Consider the following 25680-nt stretch of genomic DNA (forward strand, 5'->3'; position numbering starts at 1 on the left):
AGAACCTGGGTTTTGTGGTTCTTGAAATAAATTGAATTTGTTTTCCATGACAATAAACGGTGATGAAGACTGTCAGAAAATCAGAGAGTCTTCAAGCCAGTCTTGGAGGTCATCATTTCCAACTTCCCTCTTGAGGCAGGAATCCTTTTGACAACCTCCCTGATGGATGGTCATTCAACATGGTTTTGACACTCCCAGGAACCTGGAAGGACTGATCCAAATATTAGGGTTTTTTAAATTTACAGCCAAAATCTCCCTCCCTATAACTTCTTGTTCTGTCCCCTGAAACAACACTATCTGTTCTTTTTCTATCTGACAACCCTTCAAATACCTGAAGACAACTAACATGCTCCCCCTAAGTCTCCTGAAGGTTTAATATTGCCAAGTCCCTCCTATAAGTTTTGCAGAGTACTCACATTCTTCTGCATATATATGTGTGTGTGTGTATATATATATATATATATATATATGTTTATATGCACATATTATTATTAATAGCAAATAAATATAGCACTTGCTATATGCCAGTCACTGTGCTAAGCACTTTATAATTCTCATGGCATGTGATCCTCATAACAGTCCAATGAAGTTAGTGCCATCATTAATCACATTTTACAGATAAGGTAAGTGGGTCAAACAAATGTTAAGTGATTTGCCCCACATCACACAGCTGAAAAGTGTATGTGCCTACAGGTATGGAGATAGGAACTAAACCTGTTGTTCTATTGGTATAGGGATCTTCCAGGTGAGGAAACTCCCTCTACCAATGCAGGCAGGTACCTTCTCTCTGACTTATATTCTTAGAGAGTTGCTTAGAACACTCAGGGATTGATTGACTTAACCAGGATCATACAGTCAGTATATGTCAGAGGTGAGAGTCTTCCTGGTTTCAGGTTCTTTTTATCTATTATGCTGCCTGATATGCACATGTGTACATATGTGTGTATGTATATATATACACACATATATATATGCATGTGTATACGGTGTGCTATATGTATAGATCTATGTTTATATAGACACAGGTATAAACACATGAATAGATTAATGTAGTTATACATGTGTGTGTTGGCAATGATGGAATCCGGATTCAAATCCTACTCCAATATGTATTATAAAGTCTACATGTGTGTATACAGAGGTATATGAGTACATATGTATATGTTCATATGTATATATGTTATACATGTATGCCTTTTAGATAGTATACAATCCCGGTCATTCTTCTTGAAGACTACAAAATATTCTCCTTTTTTTAAAACCGCTGACCTGTTTTTCTATTGCCATTCTTTGGAAAAGAAGTGTTTTATTTTCTTTTGGTGCTTGCATGCAAATTGAATAAATAAATGGGCCACAATGTGTTTTCCTACTGAGGGTGTATTTCCTTATGAGTCAACTTATTTATAAAACATGAAAAAATGTATGTTTTCATACTGGTTTGTGGCTTTTTTTTACTCTGCAGAGACTATTTACTGTACCTTTGAATCTTTCCTTAATCAATCTCCTACTTTCATTTATTTCATTCCTATCCCGTGGATTAAGGTCAGGTAGCAAACACTTCCACTCCACATTATCTAATTGATCATGCTGGTGTGACATTTCAATCTCTGTCTCATCTGGAAAAGCTGTCCCACAGAACATGGTAATGTTACGGGCAGGGAAAAAATGCTCAAAATAACTTATTAACCTCCAGAAGATGATAACACATCTTTTGTTTCTCTTAACACCTGCTTATTTCCTAAACAGTCTAAAGTTTCCCATTATTAAACCCTAAGTAGCTAAATGATACTCTTCCAAATGGAGAAAATTAGATCCAGTTGTTGTTGTTTTATTGACTTTCTTACAATCACATAAACATGGGCACCATTGTTAAAAGGATGTCAAGAGCTGAAAGGCCTGGAACCCTCTGGTTCTGAAGATGAAAGTACTCAGTCAGCACATTCCTACATTCCTAATTAGTTATTTCAACAGAGTAAACCCAAATATAGAGTCCTTGTTAAGAAAGATCCATAAAAAAAAAAAAAATCCCAATGGGCAGCTAGATGGCGCAGTGGTTAAAGCACCGGCCCTGGATTCAGGAGTACCTGAGTTCAAATCCGGCCTCAGACACTTGACACTTACTAGCTGTGTGACCGTGGGCAAGTCACTTAACCCCCATTGCCTAAAAAAAAAAAAGAAAAGAAAAGAAAGATCCATGTTTCAATCCCCAATAAAATAGACAGACCTTTACTGAAGCTACAATTTCAGCTACAATTCAATTATACAATTATTAGTTAAACACCGATTATGATGAAGGCCCTGTGCTAGGAGTTGGAAGATACAAAGATAAATATGGAACAGTCTCTATCTCCAGGGAGCTTAAAGATGTAATTTGAAAAGGGAGAGAGTATTAACCAAAACAAATAAGGGAATGATTCATGGGGTAGGTTACACTTTTGATAAACCTCGAAGAAAAACAAACCAACGAACAAATGAATGAATGAACGAGTAAACTAATTGATTGATTGATTGACTGATAGATGGATAAATAAATAAATAAAATTCAGAGAGTGAAGGATAAGGAGGGAAGACTTTTCAGTCATGAGAGGTCCATATGAATGCATAAAAGTAGGAAATAGAATGTTGAAAATAGGCAACAACCTGCAGTAGAACTTCACTGAGATGTAGAGAAGGGGAATAATGTGAAATAAGACTGGTAAGGTAGCTTGGAACCAGATTGCAAATGGCATTAAAAACTAAGCTGAGGTATTTTTTTTTCTCCTAGAAAGGCTAGTTTGCCACTGAAGGTTGATAAGCAAGGGAGTAGCATGGTTATACCCACACGAAGTAGGAAGATTATTTGGCCATTATGGGGAAAAATGAATGGAGAAGAGAGAGAATGGAGAGTCCCTGTCCCATGTCCCATTAGGCCACCTAGCTGCCCCTACAGTCACCACCCATAGCTGACCAACTAGGAGTATATTATAAAGAGTAGATGGGGGACAGCTAGGTGGTGCAGTGGATAGAGCACCGGCCCTGGATTCAGGAGTACCTGAGTTCAAATCTGGCCTCAGACACTTGACACTTACTAGCTGTGTGACCCTGGGCAAGTCACTTAACCCCCATTGCCCCGCAAAAAAAAAAAAAAGAGTATATGGGGGCCTGAACCATGGGGATGGTTATATATAGGGAGAAAAGGGAATGGACACACCAGATGCTATGGAAGTAGAATTGTCCAGAGTTGACATCAGACTAGATGTGGAGGCTGAGGGAGAGGGGAAAGTGCAGGAAGATATATAATACATAAGACTTATGAAAAGAAATATAAACTCTGTTTCTACCCCTCAGTGGGTACTATGTTAAGCATTGTACAATATGAAGATGCATACTATGCATCTTCACCGCAAAGACCTAATCATTTAATTCTAGATATAAGACATAAATGTGAGAAAAGTTCAATAAGAATATAAGATTTCAATACTAGGTTTTTTTTAATGGGCATGTAACAGGGAAATACATGATTAATGACCAAATCAATGGGGCAAATGAACTCTAATGGCATCCAAAAGATTTGGGGACATGAGGGCAAGTAGGAGAAACTTCAGAGGTGATAGCAATTTTGAGTACTGATCTTGAAAGGACAAGTAGAATTTGGCGTAGAAGAGGGGAAAACGCATTCCTCAAATAGGAGAACAGCAGGAACAGAGTTATAAGAGCCAAAAAGCACAACGTGTATTTATTGTGACTGAAGCAAAAAGTTCCTATGAAGGGAGACCATAGCAGGAGACTCCTTTTGTTTAGGAAAGTTAGTTGGGTATAGATAAATTGAGGACCTGCTTTTCCAGCTGTGATTCTATGGTCTTTGAAGTTTATATTCTACAAACTAGTTTGGGTTTTAGGACAGAAATGGAAACCTTGGTTGGAAGTGACGGGTTCCTTAGAGATGTAATTTTTGTCTCATTGGTCTTTAAATTCAACATAAGAGGCTATTAGTTTAGGGGCTTGTTTCTGACAATGTTTCTAACCATAGTTGGTGAGTTTAAATCAACCTCTCATTTTAGATAGTCTGTGGGTGTTTCTTTATTAGCACAATGCGGATCCTGTGGGCAAGAATTACAGACTGGCGTACACAGGGCTGATATGGAGCCACAGGAATTTGTCAACAGTTTTCAGAGGGAGCTGGGCTTCACTTAATGAGGTATACCTTAGGAATACAATGATAACATATTTTACATTTTGTACACATCTGTTATTTGTAAATCATAAAAGCAAATGAATTAGGGGTCACCAACTAAAAATTTTAGAGAATTCCTTCTATTTGGCATGGCATCATAATAAAAACATGAAATCTAAGGTCAAAAGACATAAATTTCAATCCCATAATAAAGTTCAAACTTTGTATTTACTGCTTGGGTAACCTTGGGCAAACTACTTCGGATATCTAGGCCTCAATTTCCTTATCTCTAAAATGAAGATTTCAAACTGGATCATACATAAACTCCCTTTCAGTTCTAAATCCTATGAGTCTCTAATCTCTCTATCTCTTTGCTTTTGAGGGATTAGTTAGGCTCTGATTTGGGATTGGAAAGAGGTTTGAGGGAGTAGTAAATAGCAAGAGTCTATTACTATTACAAGAGAGGCAGATCACTAAACAGATGTACAAGAGAAAGACACACAAAGATCCTTTGGGTAGCCCATCTTAACATCATTCTCACCAGTTGATAAAGGTAGACTCGACTTCCTCTTAGTATTCTCCACTCCAGGAGACCATGAAAACCTCAGTCCATGCAGCTAGTAGCTACACTTATTCTGGTTTTTTTTTGGGGGGGGGAGACAGGGAGCCATAAGGGTTGATTTGCCCAGGGTCACACGGATAGTAAGTGTCTGAAGGCATATTTTAACTCAGGATCTCCTAACTTCACTGCTGATGCTCTATCCACTCAGTTGCCCCAGCCATACTGATTCTTTTTTATTTTTATTTATTTTATTTTTTAATTCATGGAATAAAACAAGCATTTTCATAACACACTATAATAAAAAAGATGATTGCACATGAAACTGTGAATCTATTATGTACAAGTTGCTATTCCTTTTAAATATATAGTAAAGCTATCATACTTATTCTTTTTTGGGGGGGGGAAGGCAATTGGGGTTAAGTGACTTGCCCAGGGTCACACAGCTAGTAAGTGTCAAGTGTTGGAGGTCAGATTTGAACTCAGGTCATCCTGACTCTAGGACTGGTGCTCTATCCACTGTACCATCTAGCTGCCCCTATCATACTTATTCTTTTTTTTTTTAAGTGAGGCAGTTGGGGTTAAGTGACTTGCCCAGGGTCACACAGCTAGTAAGTGTTAAGTGTCTGAGGCTGGATTTGAACTCAGGTCCTCCTGACTCCAGGGCTGGTGCTCTATCCACTGTGTCACCTAGCTGCCCCTATCATACTTATTCTTAAAGAGTTTTTAACCATTGGGTCTTACAAATTTTCTTTGGGAAAGATTAATATTGTTACTAAGAAACATATTTTCATAGATAGAAAGTTAAGAAAATGGTTTCAAGTCATCCCCTCTTCTTGAGATTCACACTACCTCAATGACCCTGGACAAGTCACTTCTCAGTGTTCCAGGCAACAATCTCTAGCTCTAAATGGCAGAATGCACTTGAACTGTATTGATAGAGGTAGTATCCTCTTTGAGAGTTCCCTATATCAATAAAATCACAACTCTAATCTTAAAAATGAAACAGAGGGATGGGGATGAATGGGAGAGGAAAAGAGAAAAAGAAAGGGGGAAGAGAGAAAGAGAGAAGGAGGAAGGGAGGGAAGGGGGAAGAAAAAATAAGACAAAGGGGTAGAGATAGAGACACACACATATATACACACATGCTTACAAACACACACATATGCATATATAGATATAGATATATAACTTTCATTTTACAAATGAGGAAATACAAGAAGTCTCTATTTATTATAGCATAGTTCCAAAAATGCTTTCAGGGGAAAAGCAGAGACAATAAAAAGATCCTAAGCTTAGAGACCTAATAATTCATCTTTCAGTTAGTACCAGAGGTAGTGATGTGATGTTTCATTTTTTTTTAATTCTAAAGGCTAAAATTTGATTTTTTTAATTGTTAAAAATATTTTCATTTTTATGGTTTTTTCTGTTAGAACTTTACTTCATTTCCTGAGAAAAATATACATTTCTTACAATTTTTTTTTCTGTCTACTATCCCACCCCTATCTACTCTTGGACTTCAGATCTTTGCCCAGATATTTTCATAGAATATGGTGAATTGGGGTAATTTTCCCTGGTTTTATACTTTAGGGATCCCTGTGATATATGAGACAGAAAAAAAAGCATCAAGGGGGAGGAGGAGAGCAGGATGTCCCACCAGAGGCTGCTAAAATAGACTTAGTTGTTCCAGGACAACCAGCCAGTAATGTCTTCCCCAGCCTTAGACACCCTTGTTAAGGGGTGGGATTAGGATTAGCAGCCTGTGAACTATTCCTTTCTTCAAAACCCTCGGATGGCATCGGTCCACTAGAAATATCTCAGTGGAGCCCAGCATGCTGATGAAAAACCCCTTCATTCACCAAGGACCTCAGCCAGAGCCCCACCCAACCAGATCCCCCAAAGATCTCCCCTGAAGTTCCCCTCAGCCTTGCATTGACTCTATGTAACACCATAAGGACCATTGGGTTTTATCATCTGCCTTGCAATTTACCCATGTATGTGCATACAGAGAACCCATGTGTTGAATCCCCCAATTAGAATGTGAGCTCCCTGAAAGCAAGGTCTGTCTGGTTTCCCTATTTGTGTTCTCAGTGCTTAATACTTGGCAAATATTAAACACTTAATAAACAATTTCACACCCCATCCCATCTCCCTATTGGTAGCTTCTTTTCTTCAGCAATACTTCTGACTCCAGTTGCTCATGTGTGTACTCTCACTGCCACTGATCAAGGCTGCCACTGGTGTTCATTTTTTACCAGATTGTTCCTGCTTAAAGATTCAAAGGGGAAAAGGTAGGGGAGGAAAGCAGTGTTACTTCCCCCAGAACTCTGGACCACTTAAGTATGCTTTTGTTCTATAGATAATCAGGGACTTCCTGGTGATTTCATTTGCCCATAGAAATCATAAATATCAGGATATATTAAATTCACTAGTTTAAATCCAAAAGAAAAAAAAAGTACTTTTATGTCTAACTAAATCTGTCTGCACTGGAAAGTCCTAGTGGTCTATAGTTTCAAACCATCAGGGATACCCTCCAATCAAAGTTCTTAAACCCCTTCCATCACCACCCATTCAAGGCACCACCCACTGGGGTACAAAGAGCCCTCCTCATTAAACTTTGACTTTGGGAACCTAGCCCAATCCCACAATCTGCTTTCCTATCTTACTTTCTTTAGACAGGGTCACCAGCACACCCTCCCCTCTGCCAAGAGTTTAGAATGGGGAAATGACTTAAATATGAATGAACAAATGAATGAAGATATACATATATATATATATATATATATATATATATATATATATATATAATATTTTCTATGTGCAAAGGACTGTGCAAAGAACTGGAGATAAAAATAAGAAAGGAAGACAATCACTGCCCTCAAAAAGCTCACATTTTAAGAGGGGAGACAATGCATATGGGAGGGGTCAGTGTCAAGGCAGAGTGCAGTAACAATGTAGAGGTTAATGCATCCTCTTTAGTGGGTTTTTTTTTCCCATTGATAAACACACATTCAACCATTGGACATGACCAAGGCTTTTAATGATTACTTTCCTTTGGGGGAGGGGGGATATGGCTATGTTAGCACTGTAGCTAGTAACTATGACTGTTAAAGAAATGGAGCCTATAGCACCTACAGAGGTATCTGTCAGGCTCCATCTGCACAAAGGTTGCTACATGATGGTGGATACTGAGTAGCAGGCTGAGGGAGAGAGGGAGAAGGGATGGATGCCAGGGAAGAGTGGGATGGTAGAAGGCTGAGGGGGAGAGGGGATGGATGCCAGGGAAGAGTAGGATGGTAGCAGGCTGAGGGGGAGAGGAGATGGATGCTGGGGGGACAGCAAGGTGGTAGCAGGTTGGGGGAGATGGGATGGGCATTTCTGGGGCCCTTGGCTTACCTGCCCAGAAGTCCAAGTTGGTCAAAGGTTGATACTGGTGGCAGGGATGGCAAGCCCCTTCTCTACAACAGTTGTTCCCCTCAATGATTACCAAGTCAGGAAATCTTCTTAGGAGCACTGGATTATTTTGGATTCTTAGGCTAAGGGTACTGGGCTATCTCTACCAGGGCCAGAGTATAACTATCATGCAAAGGTGTTTACAGGGTAAACAGCTGGATAAAGTAGGGCTCAATTTAGCTAGCCAACTTAGCTCGGGAGGCACTTAAAGGTGACAAAGCACTTTATATCCTTCAAAATAAAAATGAATTAAATATTTGTTGAGTTTCTGCTATGTATAGAGCAGTGATCTGTTGAGCATTGTTCAAAATAAGTTGGATACCCCTAAACCTCTAACCACCTAAAATGGGCAACACTAAAGTAATATTTATGGATAAATATTGAACCAGATCACAAATTGAAGCAAATATTCACTGAAGTACAGTTAAACATATAAGGCCATTTAGTAGGGGTCGTTCTTTGATCAGGGAGACTGCCACTGAGTGCTAAGCCAGGAGGTGGCAGGGACAAAGAAGACAACTTTGGCTGATATGCTGAAAAGCTGTTGTCATAATTAAGGAATCTAGCAGAGGGGAAATTACATTAGTCCAAACCAGGTCAAAACCTGGATGAATATAATTGCTGATCTGGGAGATGATGCCAAGAAAAAAATAAAATATGGGATAAAATATGGGTAATACAGGAGGAAAGTAACAGGATTTATCTTTCATAAAGCTAAGGACTGGCAGCAGCAAGCCATAGTGGAAAGTCTGCTTCTGAGTCTGCATTCAAGTCCAGCTTCTGATACATGCTGGCTATATGACTCTGGGCAAGTCACCTAACCTCTCCATGCTCTGGGTGATTCTCCAAGCCCTTGAGTTGCAGAAAAGATGCTGGGTTGCATCTTTAGATCAATAAAATGACAGGGCTAGTCCCTAACCCTAATGTAAAAGAAAAAAGGCAAAAATGAGTCCAGAGTGAGTCTGCAACTGCCTCATTTTGTGGTTGTTCTTCAGTCATCTCAGCAGTGTCTAACTCTTCAGAGACTCTATTTAGGGTGTTTTCTGGGCAAAGATACTGGAATGGTTTGCCATTTCCTTCTCCAGCTCATTTTACATATGAAGAAACTGAGGCAGACAGAGTTAAGGGATTGCCCAGGGTCACACACCTAGTAAATGTCTGAGGCCAGATTTGAACTCAGGAAGATGAGTCTTCCTGACTCTAGCTAGGTCCAGCACTCTATCCACCGTGCCACCCAGCTGCCCACTACTGCCTGATAGATTCCATCTTTCCACCCATAACTTAAAATACCATGCTAATAAAAATCTACAGTGGAAGAGTTGAGAGAAAGTGCCGAACTCAAAAGGCAAGCATTACCTCTGAATGTTAAGGGGATGCAGGGGAAAAGAGGGGCTTCGTTGTGTAATGCTGAAGTTTATTTTCTCTAACTACTGGATTTATGTACATTTTATTACATTTAAATGGATACAGCATTTGATGATCTAGCCTTGATGATCCCAATTAGCCATCCAACACGGGAATGAGAGTGAGGGCCTTATTTTGGTTTGTTGATGCAGAAAATTAGCTAAGCATCTCAGCTGAGGAGGTCCACTTAGAGGGGTTTAGAAAAACTTAATGTATCCTCTCTCCCAATTCAATAAGCCTGATTTAATTATCTTCCAGCAATCAGTTAAAGGCACTGTTTTAGTCTTACTTGCCCATAATCCTTATTTGATTAAAGTAGCATGAGTTTAATTGGACAGGGCTTACTGCTGCCTCCTTCATTCTGGATATCAAAGGCAGCCCAGGAAGCCCAGGAGTGGTTTTTAAAGGCACCTCTTTGAGTCCCACAGACTGCTCTGGGATAATCAGTAAACCAGGATAATCTGCCAAGTTCTAAGTATTCCTTTTCTTCTGGCTGCTTCTCATGAACTTCCATATATGCCCCTGTGTCTCCTCTAAACACCATCTCTCTCCTGAGTACAGTTCTCTCCTCATCATAGGAGAGAAGATATTTGGAGGAATGAGGAGAGTGTGTAGAATCTATTCTTCACACCCGCTCCCCAGAAGATAAAATCTTTTCAATCTTTTAGGCCTTTTGAAATGAACTCTAAGTACTATTTGATTGAAGCCCTGTGGTATAGAAGTATCGACAGGGAAGAGAGCTCACTAAAAACTCAGGCATTTGAAAAAGGGAGAAATATAGGACTCTATCATACACATATATAAAATAAGGATATGTATGATTTGGGTAGCTTTACCCTGGAGGGAGCTTTTATGATGTTAGGAAATAGAACAGAAAGAAAGCTCCCAATGGAAGTCGGCTCTAAACCCTAAGTGATGCTCCAGCCAATAGGCAACTCTCAGACCATCCATCAGGCAGCATGCACCAACTCCACCTTGCCCATTTTAGAAACACAATCAAGTTATGGTGGTTGTGAAGATCAGATGAAATGTTATATACATAATATATTAATAATCTAAAAAATATAGAGAGACTTATGAGTATATATCTCCTGTGCTATTTCCAACATACCACTGTGTCTTCAAAACTTTTTGTTGCTTTTTAAAATTATTTTATTTTTAATTTATAGGCTAAAACAAGTGTTTCTATAACAATACAATAAAAAGATGATTGCACATAAAGTTGCAAATCTACTATGTATAATTTGCTATTCCTTTCATATAGACAACAAAATTATAATGTAAATTTCTTTTTTCCCTGCCCTAGAGATGGCTACCATTATGTAGCTAAATAGCTAGATAGATAGCTAAATAACTAGATGATAGCTAGATAGGTGGGGGGGGGGGAAGAAAGAGAGAGAGAGAGAGAGAGAAAGAGAGAGAGAGAGAGAGGATAGATGTAAAATTATTCTATATATAGTTCTATTTATCATTTCTTTCTCTGGATGAAGATAGCATCTTTCTTCATATGTCCTTTATAGTTAGTCTGGGTATTTATAATAGAAAAAAATGTTGTTGTTGTTTGTCCTTCATTCTCGAAGAGGACCATGACAACAGGAGGTGATGTCATGACTTGCAGTGAATTGGATTTAAGTGAAGGAGGGCAATGAAAAGTCACCTGCCTCACTCTCTCCTCCAGAGTCATCTAGATTTGGTGGCAAGATATACATCAGGACAACTGAAGTTGGCCCCAGATGTTTAAGGCAATCAGGATTAAGTGACTGGACAAGGATCACACAACTATTAAGTGTCAAGTGTCTGAGGCTGCATTTGAAATCATGTCCTCCTGACTACAGGGTCAGTGTTCTATCCACTGCACCACGTAGCCGTCCCAAATAGACAAAATAACTCCAAGTTGTTCTTAAAACAATGTTGTTGTTACTATATATAATGTTCTCTTGGTTCTGTTCATTTCAATTTACCATTCCTGTACCCTAGTCCTTCAGGGACGAATTCTCTACAAGGCTAATCTGAGAAACTAATTAATGGTAAGATTTCAGTGACTCATACTGTCTTCTGTAGTTGGAAAATAATAGTTTTGAATTTCCACAGGGGGCTTTAACATGCAAAAGAGTAAATTTAGTAGACTTTCAGGAAAGGTGGGTAGAAATTTGGGGGCCCAAGGGCCCTCTCTACCTTAAGCAACTAATTACCTCTTCCACTAACAAGTAGGGTAAACCCTAATCATGATCTAAAGGTAGACCCTGCATTGTGGAAAAGTCACTAGAAAGCTTTCATTCGGCCCCCCTCAGTTCACTTCAATTTAATTCATTAAGCATTTATCAAGCACCTCCTGTGCTCCAGACACTGTGCTAAATGCAGCAGAAGATAATCCCTGCCCTCAAGGAGTTTACAATCTAATGGGGGAGAAAACCAGCAAAGATATACAAAGCAAGCTAAATAATGAAATATATACAAAACAAGGTAAATAGGAAATAATGAACAGATGGAAGGCACTGGAATTAAGAGGAATGAGAAGAGGTGGGGTTTTAGTTGAGACCTAAAAGAAGCCAGGCAGGTCAGTAGTCAGAGTGGAGGAGAGCAGTTCCAGGCATAGGGTACAGCCAGAAAGAATGCCTGGAGGGGCAGGTAGGTGGTGCAGTAGATAAAGCATGGGCCCTGGATTCAGGAGTACCTGAGTTCAAATCTGCCCTCAGACACTTGACACTGTGTGACCCTAGGCAAGTCACTTAACCCTCATTGCCCTGGAAAAAAAAATGCCTGGAGCCAAGAGGTGGAGTGTCTTGTTCATGGAACATGCAGGCTGTTGATGTAACTGGATTGAAGGGGACCATCAGTGGGAGAGCAAGGCATAAGAAGTCTGGAGAACAGTGGGACGGAGGGGAAGGATTGGGGGGGGGGGGGCGGGGTTGTGAAGGGCTAGAATGCCAAACAGAGCATTTTGTCTCTGCACCCAGAGGCAACAGGACGCAGCTGGAGTTTATTGAGTTAGGGATCAGACCTATGTTTTTAGGAAATTCATTTTAGTGGCTGAATGGAGAATGCACTGGAATGGGAGGAACCTTGAGGCAGGCAGACCCACCTGCAGGCTATTGCAGTAATCCAGGCATGAGGTGATAAGGGCCTGCCCTAGAGTGGTGGCAGTGTCAGAGAAGAGAAGGGGACAAATTTGAGAGATGTCACAAAGGCAAAACCTATAGGCCTTGGCAACTGCTTGGATGGAGGGGCGGGGAGCAGTGCAGATAGTGAGGAAATCAGGTCTCCTAGGTTGCAAGCCTAAGGAACTGGAGGGATGTTATTGCCCTCTAAAGTAATAGGGAAGGGGCAGCTAGGTGGTGCAGTGGATAAAGCAGCCACCCTGGATTCAGGAGGACCCGAGTTCAAATTTGACCTCAGGCACTTGACACTTACTAGCTGTGTGACCCTGGGCAAGTCACTTAACCCTCATTGCCTGGGGGGGAAAAGGGAGGAAAAAAAAAAGAGAAAAAAGAAAGAATTATCAACTCTCTGCAAAAGGAAAAGTAAGTCCCTCCTGAGGGAGAATGGAGAATATCATAAGTAGGGGAAAGGGTTCTAAAAGTACAGTGGCATACACCAAAAACAAACCACCTCCATTACAATTTTGTCTAGCTTGGAGCTTTAATTATTCTCTCAACATATATTCCTCTGAACCTATTTTGTACTAATGTAAGAAATTGCTCTGATTTTCATGTGCTCAACTAATAAAAGAACAAAAACCTAAAAACCTCATGCTGGCATTGAGGTCATGTTAAAATGCAAAAACACTCTACAGAGCAATCGAGATTATGGTGTAGAGAAAACAACGCTGGATTTGAAGTCCTAGGTACTGGGTTTGAATCTAGCTCTGCAAGTTACTACCTGAAAAATCCTGAACAAGTCACAACCTTTCAGGGCCTCAGTTTCTTCCTCTACAAACTGATAGAGTTGGATTCAAGGGTTGGCAAACTATGGCCCCACAGGTCAAATACAGCCCTGCAAACCATTCTTGGCTACCAGACTATACAAGAACAGATGGCCACAGGATTTGACCCAGGGTGGGGTGCAGGGTGGCATATAGGGTGGCATGTAGTTTTCCCAACCCCTCTATTAGATGATCTTTTTAAGATCTCTCCCTACTCTAAGATAATTTCTATAAGAACCAAATAACATTAGTATGGGATAGGTGGAAAGGTGAAAGGAAGCAAATGAAATGAGAAAATAAAAATATCTGTTGTCTCCTTTTGATCCAGTGAGCATATCTGGCCATTATGACATCATTTCCTTAATTGCCCAAGTGTTATTTTTGAGACACAGTTAAAGTTATAATAAGGATCACAAGATTGTGGAATTAGAGCTAGAAGTAATCTCAACAGTCGTACAATCCAACTTGATGAGGAACCAGATTAAAAGACTTTATGAGACTGGTCTATAGTCACACAGTCTGAGAAGTCTCAAAAGCTAGATTTAAACCTTGGTCCTTTTAAAAGTATCTGCCTATCTCCAGATCTAATACTCTAGTTACTCTACCAAGCTGCTACATTCTTTTTCGTACCCTCAGCTCTTCCTGTCACCTGGCACCTTCACTATTAAAATGTGCAAGTGCCCTTCTGGGCAGCTGAGTCAGACACAGAAAGAAATGCATAAAAAACCACTTTTTTTGTGGGGAGGGAGGAGGAAACACAGCAATTCCAGCTGTGCTGACTACGGTTGGACTACTTTATCTCCTCATACCTTACCTGACCTCTTTCTTCCAGAGTCAACCTTATATTTCACTCTCTGAAGTCCATATGATCTTGTCTCCACAGTGCACCCAATGTGCTGATGCTGTAGTCAAAAAGTCACATTCACCTTCACAGGCTACTGAACTGATGAAGACTTTTCCAGATCTCAGCTCATCAAGGCTGACTTATAATAATGCTCATAGGTCCAGGATTAGAGCTCTCCTTTATTCCTAGTCATTGGCCTAGGGCACCTTATCACATGTTGTACCTCTTAGAAATCGAGTCACCCCAACATATTTCACTCTCTGAAACTACTGCTGCTAAACCTGACACTTTGCCTGAGGCACACAATAGCTCCCAAGGGAATTTTTATCCTTATTGGACCCCATCCACCTTCAACTATTACTTGAGAATTGAGTCTAAATATAGAAAAAAAAAAGATAATATATAGACTATGAAGGATTAGCTTTAGAAGACTGATCCAGTTAAAACTTCACATTTTTTTTTTGTTTTTGTGGGGCAATGGGGGTTAAGTGACTTGCCCAGGGTCACACAGCTAGTAAGTGTCAAGTGTCTGAGGCCACATTTGAACTCAGGTCCTCCTGAATCCAGGGCTGGTGCTCTATCCACTGCGCCACCTAGCTGCCCCTTAAAACCTCACATTTTACAAAAGTGAAGGTAAAGGCCCAAAGGAATTAAAAAAAAAACAGGCAAGGCCACACAGCTAGTTTGTGGTAGTCAGCAGTAGAACTTATTTTTCCTTACTCTGCCACATCATCATGTCATAGAATGATATATTATAGAATTTCAGAAGTAGAAGCAAACTCTAAAGTCATCCGGTCTAACCCATATATGAATTAGAATCCTCACTACAATATGCCTTTTTGCTTAAAGACCTCTAGCAGGGGAAAGTCACTCTCTTCCAAAGCAACCACTTCCATTATTAGATAACTCTAATCTTTTGTAATATTCCCCTTAAATCAAGACTAAATATGCTTCTCTGAAGTTTCTCCCCTTGTCCTTTCCTAGTTCTTTCACCTAGGGTGAGGCAGAAAAGTCTAATCGCTCTTCTTCATTATGTTCAAATATTTTAAGAGAGCGATTGTCTTTCCTCCAGCTCTTCTGAAAAAATAACTCTAGTTCCTTCAACTGATGTTCAAGTAGGGTTCTATCCAGACATTGAACTCATATGCTATTATTGTGAGTTGCCCTCCTCCTTTAGACACCATCTCCACTAAAATGGAACACAAATACTCCAGATGGGATCTGACTACAGCAAGGATAGCAATATTATCATCTCCCAAGTCTATGACACTATGTCTCTCTGAATGTAGTTTAAAAACACATTAGTTTTTTTGGTTGTTTATATTACACTAGAAGGAAGGAAAGAAACTGAGTCAAATATTATCTCGTTTTTTCTTCACAAACACCCTTGGAGGTAGGTGCTATTACTAGCCTAATTTTACAGTTGGGGAACCTGAGGTAGGAAGCAGTTAAGTGACTTTCCCAGAGTTACAAAACTAGAAAGTGCATGAGGATTGATTTGAACTCAGGTCTGACTGACTCTAAATGCAGTCTTTTGCCCATTGTTCCACCTCACTGCTTCTAGGCATTACTGATTAATGTTGAGATCGCAGCATAGAACAACAGAAAGTGTACTGGACTGAGAGTCAGAGAGGCCCTGCATTTGAATCTGGCTTTGCCATTGATCAGTCCTTGACTAAGTTGCTTAACCTCTTTGGACCTCAGTTCCTTCATCTATAAAATGAGAGTATTAGACTTAAGATGCTATCTAAGTTTCCTTTCAATTCTAAATCTATGATCCTAGTATTTTTCAAATCAATTAGTATCTACTTACACATTTCTTACGTTGACCTTTTGAAGCAATTGTATTTCATGAGATTAGTCCTAAAATCCTAACTTGTAGAAGTATTTCTGGATCCTAATTCTTTCACCCAACATATTAGCTAACCCTTAATGTTATCTGTAAATTTAACAAGCATGCCACCCAAGTCACTAATAAGAAATGCTAAATAACACAGGACCCAGGAGACATCTCAGGTCCACTCCACTAGAGCTGACATTAAACAACTGAGGACTTTGGATTTGACCATTAGGTCATGAATCCACCTACCTATACCATAATCTTGTTCCTGTCCATCTTTTCCACTAGAACAACACAAGAGACTTTGCCAAAAGTGATGCCAAAATCTCTCTTAAATCCGTCAAAAGCAGCCCTCTGGCACACTTATCTAGATATCTTTGTCAAAAAAAAAAGGAAATTAGATTAGCCTGTCACAATCTGTTCTATTTTTGTTTTGTTTTGTTTGTTTTGGAGTCAATTGGAGTCAATTTTGACTTGCCCAGGGTCACAGAGGTAGTAAGTGTCTGAGGCCAAATTTGAATTCAGGTCCTCTTTACTCAAGGTCTGGTGCCCTATCCACTGTGCCACCTCCCTCCCCCTGCAATCTGTTCTTAATGCTTGATGATCACTGTTTCCTTTTCCAGATGTCTGCTTACCATTCTTTATTGATGTTACTGAATTTTGCCAGAAATGAATATCAAATCCACAAGTCTGTAGTTCAAAGAGTCGATTTTCTTCTTTTTTAGAGGGGGAAACAGAACATTTGCCTTTCTCTAATTTAAATCTTTCATTGTCCACTACTTATCAAAGATAATAGGGGGAAGCTAGGTGGCACAGTGGATAAAGCACCGGCCCTGGATTCAGGAGGACCTGAGTTCAAATCCAACCTCAGACACTTGACACTTACTAGCTCTGTGACCCTGGGCAAGTCACTTAACCCTCATTGCCCTGGAAAAAAAAAAAAGATAATAGTGAAAGGATTAAGATCGACTCTATATCATTTATCTATTGATCTTACTTACAATTAATTTTGTCCTGTAACTGCTTTTGTCCTGTAAGTGTTTAAGTCATGGTTCTTTCTCTCTGAACTTAGTTCAGAATTCAGTGGGCTTGTAATGGGTTAATTTTAGAAATCCAGGTCCCCTGCTAATCACTAATCCATTATTGCCTCAAAGAATTTAACTGATGTTGGGGAAGGCATGTGAACATGAGGGAGTCAAGTCTAATATCTTTACACTACCAAGTTATCCTTCAAGGATATCTGGTTTGCTGTCAAAATCTGGGCCACTCTTTTGCACCTGCATTCAAATAATGAGCACTTCTTAGTCTCATGAAGAAGACGAGGACTTGCTGCTAAGCCCCCATTATCAAACTTCCAACTAATGATGTTGTTCCCTGCACCTCTGCTTATAACGATCATGTTGTCCTTAATCCCATGATATTATCTACCCTGTTCTAGTCTTTATTCTGTACTCCCCAAAAACGATAAAAGGGGAGATGCTTTTTTGCTTGGGATCTTTGACATAAATGGAAATAATCCACTGACCAATTTATTAACAGGCAGAATGCCCCTGCTAATAAATGTTATCCTCAGATTTGCCCCGTTTTACCCTTTTTTGCAATTTGAATCAGTAATACAACTATGACATTTGCCAGTTCTTTCAGGACCCAAGTGTGTACTGAACTTGGGCCTGGTGACTTCTTTATCTCCACACTTAGCTTGACCATCAAATCCCTATTAGTTATTTTTGTTCTATCCTTTATTCAATATTATTCTCCATAGCAAAAAAGGTAAGAAAATATAGCAGTTTTGTGTTCTTTTCATTCTCCTTTATCACTCTAACCACCTTCTACAGCAACATGAGGCTTCCTTTGAATCTGCTCCTTTCTCCAGTATTGTTTTTTTTTTTTAAAAGAAAACAAAAACATCACTCAATTTGTGTCACTCCAGGTCATTCCACACATTAGCAAGCCTGGTAACTTTTACCAGACCATCACGCACTTGGGTATTACTACTCTATTGGTTGTCTTCTCTTCATATTACATGCAGGTCTTTTTTAAAATCCTGCTTAGTTGATGGGTTCTCTGCAGTTTCTTCTGACAACTTCTCCTTTTCTCACTTATAGCTTTCACTTTTTTTGCGTGTTTTTTTGTGAATTTCATTTTTGAAAGCACCCCATTGCTACTGGACTGGCAAATTCTTCCTGAAGAATTTTAATCTTTTGAGATTTTATCTTTCCTTTCACTGAACTCTTTTGGGGTTCCTAAAATATGGGATACATATAAGATTGTATCCAGATTTCCCCTCTTCTCACAAATTCTAATATGGCATGGTCTCTTCCCCCTATGTATTCCATCTTCTTCACTACAGCAACCTATTCTTCCTTGTTGGTTCAAAACAAAACAAAACAAACAAAAAACAGATCTAAAGTAAAATTTTCCTTCTTCAGTTCTTTCACCTTTTAAAGGACAAATTATCATTTAGGTAAGTAAAGACACTATTAGCTGCTCTGCTTCTGAAAGAAAAAGAGTCCCAACAGATGTATGGATAATTGAAATTCCTCTTTACTACTTTATCATTCTATCCAGTTGGTCTGTTTATATTAAATGATGATATAACTTCTATTTTTGCTTCCCTCTGGTTTCTGGATTTCCATATACCAATACATCTTCTTAATATATGATGTCATTATGCTGTATCTATTCTTTAATTTCTCCTGTTAATTCTGAATAAGGGAAACCTTTCCATGGTTTCACTCATGGGTCTCATCCTACAAAGTCTCCCTATGAGGTCAAATTTGCCCTCCTGCATGAGGATGTCTAGCTATTCCTTACTCATACTTTGTATACAGACATCTGAGGATTGCCGGCTCCTTCCTTAGATTTTGCACCCTGTGAATTTCTGGGTATCTCTATTTTTCTTATGTTCCTATATTGTAGCCACTCTATGGTATCCAGTTCATATATGTATTTATATGTAGTTTTCCTCTTTCCCCCTACAAAGTGACTATGAATAAGCCAGTGGGGCACAGGCACTGGTCTTACCTACCAGAAGAGCTTTATAGTACAGGCAAAGAGTTTCATTCATGTCCAAAGATCAGTTGACTTTAGTTTAGAAAGACTCATTGCCAGATGGGTGACCACCATGTGATGGGGCAATGGGAAAAGTTCACTGGTATTTGGAGTCAAAGGATTTATATGTGAATACCAGTTCTACCACTTAACTTAGGCAAGATTTCCCCTCCTCTATCACAAATTCCAATATGGCAGCAACCTCTCTGGGTCTCAGTTATCTCACAAGCAAAAGGTATTGGACTAGATGACCATAAAGACCCTTTTCTTCTAAGAACTAGGATTTCAATTTTTTGGCCATAGCAATTCATGAAACCAACTAGTAAGGCATGGAAAGATTAATAGCTACATCCAAAGCAGGAGTATCTATATCAAGAAAAATCACTGATTCTTGGACAGAAATTTAAAAGTTATCTTTGTTCTATTTGGCTTTATAACCTCCTTACCCACAGAGGCCTTATCAAGGACCTTCATGCTGAACACATCTCTTCTTCCTGGCCCCCTGTACTTTCAACTTCTTAACTGCTGATAAGATTCCTAATTTAATTCATCCAAAAGAGGTAAGTAAAGTCAGCAGGCGATAAGACAGGAGTAATCTGATTCTATATATTTTATCCTCTCCAGATTTTGATAAGTCAATAAGTATTTGTTAAGTGCTTTCTAAGTTCCAAGCATTCTACAAGGTACTTGGGATAAAAGACAGGAAATCAAACAAGCCCTGCTCTTAAGAAGCTTCGCTTTCTGTTGAGGGAGACAAGTGTATACCAAACATGTAAATAGAAAAGAAATACAAAACAAATCCAAGGTGATTAAGTACAAAGTATTCCGGAAGGTAGGATGTGTTTAAAATGTCACCGATTATTATCAATAAGTAATAAGCGAGAAGCCTTTAGAAAGGCAGGGACATTGAAAGAGAAAGTTGAGAGGCAAGCTGAGAAAAATATTGAGTAAAATTAAGCTGTAAGACAGCCTGAGGAAATGCAGTACAATTACTCTGAATATGAATCATTGCCCTGATGCATTCGAATAACCATGTTGTTTCCCCACATCAGCATAGATTTTGTTTGATTTTGAAGCAAATATTATATCACTTGATCATCTCATTAGCAAATCTTTACTTCCTCTCTTACCCCAGTTGACATCCAGATTTTTAAAATTAAAATGAATGATTGACATCATAAGCATATACTTCTTTCTAGGAAAGAGCATGTTATGAAGCACGCAATCAAGTTTTCTTTGGGTAACCAAGTAAATACATCTGAAAATAGGGGTTGGGACAATAACCCAGTGGTGCTTGCTGTTGACTACCTGACTCCACAGTTCCCTGGCTCTAACATTTAACAAAATGAAAAACTGACATGGGGTGTTGCATTAAGTTCTTCACAAAAAAGTATCATAGATTGTACAGTAGAGGGGGCACTTCTAAGATATTCTATCCCACAAAAAGAAAACATATAATTACATCTATCCCTCACCTCTGTTTTACCTGACATCTTGCCAATTAAAACTCATACCTTTAAACCAAGGAGACCCCTCTTCGTGGTTCTCTTAAAAAACAAATTGCCCTAGGAGGGATAATACAATGAGTCACTAAAGCCTTGGTGTAAATAGGTTAATTAGGTTCTTTTCTCTGCTACAGGAGTGTTTTCTCTGAATCAAAAGAAGCTGTGATGCCTGGTGGAAAGAGGGCACTGTGTGATGGAGAAAGAATGCTGGAAAGAAGAGGTATATATCAAATCCAAGCCCCCTATTTCCCAAGTTTGCCTGTGGCCAGCCTTGGACAAGAGGACTTTCCTCTTGCCAATGGAACTGTGATGTTATAAACAGCTATAGTCATACAACTCAAGGGGTGCTTTTCACGTGAGCCGTTGCCAAAAGAGACAGATAGGAGTTTCGTGGTGGGAATGTTACTATGCCAGATGGTGACCACACGAGCTAGAGCTGGCAGCCAAGGGGTTGTTCAGTGTGGATTTAGTTCAGATTTCATGGCATCTGTTCCCTGTGCTAGAGCTGGGTTTTCAGATATGCTGATGCTGCTTCTCATGGAGTCAATTCAAATGATGGATCAGCATCGACACCCTCCACCACTGTGTGGGAAGCTCCAACAGCTCTCAGAGGAGATTAGGATGTCCCTTGGAAAATCTAGAGGGCATTTTTCTTTTCTTTTATCTATCTTATAAAAATATCACACCTTTCTGAGGCAGAGCTCCATCAGATTAACGAGTATCAAAATACTTGCTAAATTTAGTAATTTGTGGGGAATGATCAAAAACCAAATTCCATTAACCTTTACTGCTGCTTCAAAGTAAGAAATGCATAATAGGAAGTGAGCGAATCAGTACTTGTTGAGAAAAAAATTATCATTCTATCTTGTTTCCAAAACTATTGTTAATAGCAATATAAATTCACTTAGCATTCTCTTTACAATAATCCTCCAAGGTTAGGTAGTACAACACTATACAGGAAGCAATATTGTTTAATGAAGAGAGTGTTCCCTCTGCAGTAAGAAGAATTGGATTTAAACCTCACCTCTAAAGCTTACCACCTTGGGAATACCACAAATTCCTTGGGCCTTAGTTTGCTCATCTGTAAAATAAATAGGTTAGACTAGCTGGTCTCTAAGGATCCTTCCATCTCCAGTTAAATCTTTGATTCTATAATTATTAGCCCCATTTTAGACATGGGAGATTATAATGGTTATGCAGCTAGTAAGTTTAAAAACCAAGATTAGAATTTGGATGCTTGGAAGTCAACACCAGAACTCTTCTGCATACTATACCAGTTCTATCTTTTGAAACATCAATAATTTCTTTCTTTTTTTTTTTTAGTGAGGCAATTTGGGTTAAGTGACTTGCCCAGGGTCACACAGCTAGTAAGTGTTAAGTGTCTGAGGCCGGATTTGAACTCAGGTCCTCTTGACTCCAGGGCCGGTGCTCTATCCACTGTGCCACCTAGCTGCCCCTAACATCAATAATTTCTAAGAAATCATGAAAATATCATCTAGAGCAAGATTCCTATTTTCAACAAAACTTCTCAATGGGTACATGGGAAGGGGAGTAAGTGTGTGCTATAGACCATAGGATTCCATTGTCTTTAACTGTGTCTACACGCAGAGAACAGTAGGCACAATGGGTAGAAACTGCCTAGTCAGATTTCAGTTCAATATAAGGAAAAACTTCCTAACCATTAGAGCTATCCCAAATGAAAACTCACTGACTTTGTAGAAGCAAATCCCTCAGATCCCATATTCAACTGGCTGTATGACGACTTGTTTGGAATATTGTGTTAGAGACATGATGTTTGTGCTTGTAGCACAAGGTTTAACTACAAGACCTAAACCCCTAATGAATACCTCTTGAATTGAATGGCCTCTGAGGTTTCCTCCATCTCTACAATTCCATACTTCAATAAATATCACTTTCTATAGTTGTTAACAAACATTTATTAATCACTCACTATGTGCCAAGGACTGTGCTAAGCATTGGGGATACAAAGAAAGAGATTTACTTTTTTATGCCTTGGCTTATTTTCTTCATTTCTCTGCTTTGTAATACTTGTGTAAATATGGACAAGTCAGACAGTCTGAAACTGAGAAGGTTGTACCTTATTTAGAAGACAATGGGGAGCCACTGAAAATTTTGGAACAGAAGAGCTGTACAATCAGAACTATACATTAGTCAAACTAATTTTACAGTAGTTTGTAGGGTAGATTGGAGCAATGACAAAATAGAGGTAGAAAAAAGCCAGTTGGGATACTATTATGCTAGAAATAATAAGGACTTGAGCTGTAATGGTGGCAATAACAATAAACTGACACAGAGGTAACAGGGTTGGGTGCCAAGGAAGAATGGTGTTAACATTAATGGATTTAAGGAGTTTAGAAAGATGAGCTGGTTGGAAAGAAAGATTGGTTTGGTTTTGAAAATGTTGAATTTGAGGTAGATCTGTTTACTTCACCTCTCCAGAGATCAATTTCCTTCTCAATAAAATGAGAGTACTGAACTAGCTCTCCACAGGCTCTTCCAGCTCTGTCATCTCCTATAAGACATCTTGCAGACAGTCGCAAAGGCAGATATGGAACTCATGAAAGAACTCATGAGAGAAGTTTAGATGTGGGAAGTACCATAGAAGAAATAATGGAAACTAAAAGAGAAAGTGAAATTGCCAAGGACATTAGTGTAGAGAAAAAAAAAGAAAAAAGAACCTATAATAGGAGTCAGGGGAACAGCAACATTTAAAGGACAGAAAGAATAGGGAGCACCAGAAAAAGGGAAGCCAAGGAAGTATAGGGAGTACACAGCCTCTGGGGAGCCAAGGAAGAATTTTTTTTTTCAGATGGACAAAGTAGTCAACAGTGTCAAGTAGAGAGGTTATGGGGGATAAAGACTGAAAAAGGTAGATTGGTGAGCAGGAGAATGAGGAATACTGTGGAACACTGGAAGGCGCATTGCAAGAACCCCTGAAATCCCTCCTACTCTGAAATTCTGCAATTCTGCAATTCTGCAGGTTGGAATGGAAGGTTAAAATATAAGGTCCTTGAAGACAGGGACTGTACCACTTCTGTCTTTGCATTATCCATAATACTTAGGCCAGTACTTGACACATAGTAGGTACTTACTACATGTTTATTGATTGATAAAGTGAAAGTTGTAAACCTATAATACTATTTCGGTGGGGTTTTTTTGGGGGGGGTGACAGGGCAATGAGGGTTAAGTGACTTGCCCAAGGTCACACAGCTAGTAAATGTCAAGTGTCTGAGGCCAAATTTAAACTCAGGTCTTCCTGAATCCAGGGCCAGTGCTTTATCCACTGCACCACCTAGCTGCCCCCCTATATTACTATTTCAAGAAATTTAGTGATGAAAGTACTATGAAAAACTGTATCATAGCTGAAACAGGTAGAACATTTTTTAAAAAAAAAACAGGAGATTTTTTTTTTAGTTAGAGGAAAGGGGGCAAGTAAAGAGGTGAAGACTTAAAATGTAAGAAAGAGGTGATAATTGATTTTTTTTTTTTTGGTGAAGCAATGGGGGTTAAGTGACTTGCCCAGGGTCACACAGCTAATAAGTGTCAAGTGTCTGAGGCTGGATTTGAACTCAGGTACTCCTGAATCCAGGGCCGGTGCTTTACCACTGCATCATCCAGCTGCCCCCGATAATTGATTTTTTAAAAACAACAACTGGGCCCTAGAGGAAGCTTACCAGCTCAGTTACCACCTACCAGAAGTTGCTACTCCTATCATACTCTTAGCAGTAACATTTCAGCATGATGACAAGGTAGACAGAAGACAACCATCAATTCTTATTACTCAGCCATCAATCTTTTTTGGGGGGGGGCAGGGCAATGAAGGTTAAGTGACTTGCCCAGGGTCACACAGCTAGTGTCAAGTGTCTGAGGTTAGATTTGAACTCAGGTCCTCCTGAATACAGGGCTGGTGTTTTATCCATTGTACCACCTAGCTGCCCCTCAGCCATCAATATTTAATGGTTACTTACTCCAAAAAGAACATTCACCAGATCACAGGATCATAGGTTTAAAGCTAGAAGGGACCTTCAAGGTCACTGAATCTAGCTCCTTCATTTTGCCTATGAGGAAATTGAAGCATAGAGAGACTAAAAGATTACCCAGAGTCCTACAGCTAGGTGGAAATTAAACTCATCCTCTTGACTCCAAAACCAGTGGCTTATCAACTATAATACAACTGCTTCTCATTCAGTGTTTAAAGGGGTTTGGTCTTAAAGCAAGGTTATAATTTTCCTAGGTGAGTCACAAGGAGAGAGAATCTGTCTGATCAAATTGATGTCCTAGTGTTGGAATAAATGCAGAGCTCCCTGGATTACAGTTTTGGCCAACACATTACCCACCCCTGAAGCACCAGGCAAAGCAGAGTGGACCCACCCTTTCTTCCACCCTTGTCCTCCTCCTTCCTCTCAAAGTGGTACATTGTGATCCAGTTTACATTGCTATCTCTGACTTCTCCCACTTCCTTCCTGAGTACTGTGCTTCCACCAACCCTCTGGCTCAATACCCAAGGTAGACCACAGAACAGGAAACATCTGTGGTAGTCAGGTGGGGCATGACAGGATACCAGGATGAAAAATACATGTATGTGCATGTTTGTGTCCATATGGTTGCAAGGTAAAACTATGGGCTTTGAGATGGAGTGACAATGTAGAACATGCTGGGGAAACCGTGATAGCCCATGGAGAAACTGGGAGAATGGAAAATTGAGGAGAGGGATGACAACACAAAATAAAACAGGTCCTCAGATGCCCTAAGATTTAAGGGACTAAAGGAAAAGAAGGAACCAGATAACCAAGATCTAGGGAGAACCAGGAATATGAAGCTTTGCCAGAGCCAAGGAGAGCGCATTATAGATAGCTTACTTCTGTTGTAACCTTAAAAAGCATATCCCATACTCCACAGTAAAAGATAGGGGCCCTAAGCAGGAGTCC

The sequence above is a fragment of the Dromiciops gliroides genome, chromosome 3 (assembly GCF_019393635.1).
Source record: "Dromiciops gliroides isolate mDroGli1 chromosome 3, mDroGli1.pri, whole genome shotgun sequence".
NCBI lineage: Eukaryota > Metazoa > Chordata > Mammalia > Microbiotheria > Microbiotheriidae > Dromiciops > Dromiciops gliroides.